Source organism: Schistocerca gregaria, chromosome 4 (assembly GCF_023897955.1).
Source record: "Schistocerca gregaria isolate iqSchGreg1 chromosome 4, iqSchGreg1.2, whole genome shotgun sequence".
Lineage (NCBI taxonomy): Eukaryota > Metazoa > Arthropoda > Insecta > Orthoptera > Acrididae > Schistocerca > Schistocerca gregaria.
Window position 1 is genome coordinate 783,066,658 of NC_064923.1, and position 4,512 is coordinate 783,071,169.

The 4,512-nt window shown below is 46.5% G+C and overlaps 1 non-coding gene across 1 annotated transcript; it reads right to left on the bottom strand.

Moving 5' to 3' along the window:
* Nucleotides 1-4,228: 4,228 nt before the first annotated feature.
* On the bottom strand, nucleotides 4,229-4,303 carry Trnat-ugu (transfer RNA threonine (anticodon UGU)). The gene has a single exon. It is a non-coding gene; the product is annotated as a tRNA-Thr (tRNA).
* Nucleotides 4,304-4,512: the final 209 nt, after the last annotated feature.

The window sequence follows — 4,512 nt, forward strand, 5'->3', positions numbered from 1 at the left end:
GTTGGCTGTGTGTCAATAAACCGTTTCCTTCAAGGTAATTAATAGTGTTCGAACACAGTGTCTCAAAATCTTCCTGGAATTGGACGTTCGTGATATCGCTATGTAATTCATCGGATTACTCCAATTTCCTTTCTTTGGTAATGTTATGACGTGTACACCTTTCCAGGCCTTGGGTGAGGATCTTTCTACGAGCGAGCTGTTGCATATCATTGATAACTATGGAGTTATTGTATCAGCATACTCTAAAAGGAACCTGACTGGTTAGCAATCTCGGTCGCAGGCCTTGCCTTTATTAAGCGCTTTAACCTGCTTTGCTGCACCAAGGACGTCTCCTTTAAGTTACTCCTGTTAGCAATTGTTCTTGATTAGAATACTGGAATATTTACTCTCTCTAGTTTTTTCAACGAATTTCGGAAAACCGTGTTCATTAACTCTGCTGTAGTGCCACTGTCATGAGAGACATAACCATTTTTATCGCGCAGCGGAGGAATAGATTGAATCTCGCCGCTGGTATATTTTACATACGACCAAAACCTCTCTAATTTTTCTGCGAAATTTCGGGAGTATTACGTGGCGGAAACTATTAAAAGCATCTCGCTCTGAAGTGCTCCTAAATTTCGAGCTTGTGTAAAACTACGTCAATCATGGAGTTTTTGCGTTCTTTCAAATTTGGCGTGCCAGTTTCTTTGGTTGTGTAACAGCGTTCTGACCCGTTTTGTGTATCATGGGGTATCAATACCATCATTTATTTACTTGGTATATATGTCTCAACTGCTATCGATACTATTTCTTAGAAATTAAACCATGTCAGGCCTACGCTTATGTAGTCAGATCGGAAGGAAAGGCGTCAAGGGAGTTTTTATTTGCTTTTACAAATAGATGGATTTTGCGTTTATATTAGGTGGGTTTGGCTGTTACGATATTCAGTCTTGCTGCAAGAACCTCGCGGTTACTGGTCCCTGTATCTGTCACTATATTCTCTTTTAGGTCAGGTTTATTTGTTGCCAAGCGTTCAAGTATGTTTTCGCAACCATTTACACTTTAAGTGGGGTCCTGAGATAGTTGCTCAAAATGATTTTCTGAAAGAGCATTCAGTACGATTTCGGACAACGTTTTATGCCCACCACCGACTTTAAACCTGTATTTTCACCAGACATGTTGAGGGTGGATTGAAGTCACCACTAAGTGCAGCTGTATGAGTGGAGTACCTACATTAACAGAAAAAAAATCACATCAAGAAGACGTTGTGTAAGATAAACGGAAGTTGGTAGGCGTGTTTCTACACTAGAAGACGATTTTTTTCTTCACATTTCATGCCAATCACTTAAGAGTGGCGCTGCATATTAGGTTGGCTTTAAACACAGGCAGTAACGATCGTGAATATTAGATAGCTTTCAGCCTGGACGTAGTGAACTGATGTTGGTCAGGTGTGTCTTCAAGTCGACAAAGAAGCCATTATCAATACCTTACTGACTTTGAACGAGGTCATGTAGTAGAGATACGAGAAGCCGGATGATCCCTGTGCTATATTGCAGAAAGACTTGGCAGGAGCGTAGCCACTGTGTATGATTACTGGCGGCAATGATGACGACAACGTACGACAGCAAAAAGACTGAAATCCGGACGGCCACGTGGCACTACCGAGGTGGAAGACTAACCTGTACGGGGTATGACTTTGGCGCATCGTATTGCATCTACAGCAGCGATCTGAGCGCTATTTGGCCCACAGTGAGACAACGAACTGCTACCTGTCGGTTACGTCAAGGACAGCTCCGAGGCATACACACTGTGGAGTGTATTCCACTGACCCAAACCCACAGCCATTTGCAACAGCAGTGGTGTCAGGCGAGAGCTCATTGGAGGGTAGGGTGGAGGCCTGTTGTGATTTGTGAAGAAAGTTGGTTCTGCCTCGGTGCCAGTGATGGCTGTGTGTTGGTTAGATGAAGGCCAGTTTAGAGCCTGGAGTCAACCTGCCTGCATGGCAGACACACTGGACCTACACCTGGAGTTACGGTCTGGGGTGAGATTTAGTACGACAGCAGTAGTTCTCTCGTAGCTATACAACGCCCCCTGACTGCAAAACTGGTAATTCGACGTGTTGTGCTGCCTCTCGTGAACTGCGTTCGAACAGGAAACCCGCTGTTGTACCCAGCATGCTCTGCAGAGTGCCGACGTGTCGCCTCGGCCTGCTCACCTCCAGATCTGTCTCCGGTGGAGCACATATCGGACAGCACCGGACGACAACGCGAGCGTCATCCACAACCGTCAGTATCCGCCCGTCTACTGCCGACCATGTGCAACAAACTTGGAACTTCATCCCACATACTGACATCCGGCATCAGTACGACACAAATACACGCACGTCTGCATGCTTGCTTTCAACTTTCTGGCGGTTACACCGGTTGTTAATGTACCAGCACTTCACACTTGCAGTGGCCTACGTCGTACTCACATTAACCTGTGATGCGGCACTTAATTATGTTATCTAGACAAATGAATTCCCTAAATTTCATTTCCCTATATTAATTATCTTTTCGTGTTGCGATTTTTTTCCATCAGTGTATTAGAAATGAGACTCAAGTTTTCTTTGAACTTTTCAGCAACTGTATCATCTGAGTTGGGGGGGGGTGGATCGGTAAAAGGAATCAATTGTTATTTCCTTTTGTCAAGCTCAACCTCTACCCATACTAACTCACAGGAACTATATACCTCGATGTCACGACGAGGTAAAGTACTTCTGACTGCAACGAACCCTCCACCACCAACTGTGTTTAAGCTATCCTTCCTAAGTACGTTTAGGTCTGCTGTAAAAATTTCTGATGAACTTATTTCATGCTTTACCTAGCTTTCCTTACCTATAACAACTTAAGATTCAGTGCTTTCTACTAACGTAGGGTGCTCTGGTTCTATCCCGACAAGGTACGACAATTTACAGCTACAATACCGATTGTTTCTAGGTCTACCTTCGTCCCGTGTTTTCCCTGCACCCGTTTAGACTCGCGCCTCTTCTGTACATTTCCGAGCCTATCTACCCTAAAAAAAAGCCGTTCAGTCTCATTCACGTAGCGTCCACTATCGGTATGTAGTGGACCCCTGACCTATTTGGTGGAACCCGGAAACCCACCACTCTATCGCGCAAGGCGAGGAATCTGCAGGCTACACAGTCACACAACCGTCTGAGCCTGTGGTTCACACCCTCCGCTCGGCTTTGTACCAAAGGACCACAGTCGCTTCTGTCGTCAGTGCTAAGGATGGTACTGCAAGCAAAGACAAGCAGACGTCAGCACCTCAGCTAGCCGCCTCAAACCAGAGACAGTCGCTTCCGATCGAACTACTAGTAGTGCCAGAGCTCGAGATCGGAGAGGCTTTCTCTGGAGCAGTGCGAGCGACATCGTCTGGCTCAAGGAGTTTGTCAACCTGTTCGTCAGCCGACACAGTTTTTTAGTACTGACATGAGCCACCATTTCCAGTTGTCCGCACCCTGTGCTCTTCTTGGCATCTGAAAGCACCAATTCCACTTCTGGAACAGTGCGCACTGGATTCCTTCTCCTCCTTCGCAGGCATGTCCCTAAGGGACCCCATTAAATGCATTACACAGGAGTTCAGTTCCCAGTTACCAGTACTCCCACGCTCTGTGAATGCCCTTGCCTTGAGGGCTGAGAGGCTTCCTCTGGAACAGTGCGAGTGACTTCATCTGATGCAGGGACTTTGTCAGTCACAGACAGCACCCGAAACCCGTTCGTCAGACGAACCGAGGAGGCCCTCGAAATGGTCCCCCAGTAGTCCTTTGCTGCCTGCCGCACTCAGAAAGACCTCCCAGACGACCACAGGTGAGGGGTCAACCACAGTATGGGCAGTAACAGGGGCCGCCACAGTAGCGGATGCACGGTGGGACATGTGCGACGTGCAGAACTTCCCTCAGATACACGTGTCTGGCCCCTCACAACTAATACTCATCAGCAACAGCCTCAAGCTGCATGGCCGAAGCTGACACTGCCTGGAGCTGTTGCATTAGACTATAGCTATTCGATTTACTATTCGATATCCTGGAAGTTAGGAAATACAACGACATTCGGTATTTGCAACTATAATTAAGAACTAAATTTAATATAAATTGGAGGTCTTCCTGAGCCAGTTTAAATTTGAACAAATTGATTGTGGAATGATAATGAAATCCAGACCTTTAGCTGCTTACAGACGTTGATAAATATCAGTGGGGACAGTTGTGTGTCCCGACTGGGATTCGAACCCGGAACCCTCTGTTTACATGGCAGACGCTCTAACCGACTGAGCCACCGAGGACAAATACGACAGTGGGACTGCAGGAACTTATCCATACTTCCAACATGACCACACACTGCATTTTTAATGCCCCTGACAACCATACTCATTACTCGCGGCCGTCAGTCCACTGATTCCCGTAAGAGTTTGGGCAATGTGAGTGCATTTGCACTGAAGATAAATTGCCTCATCCACCCTACAGTCCAAAGCTGACACCCTCCAACTTCCATC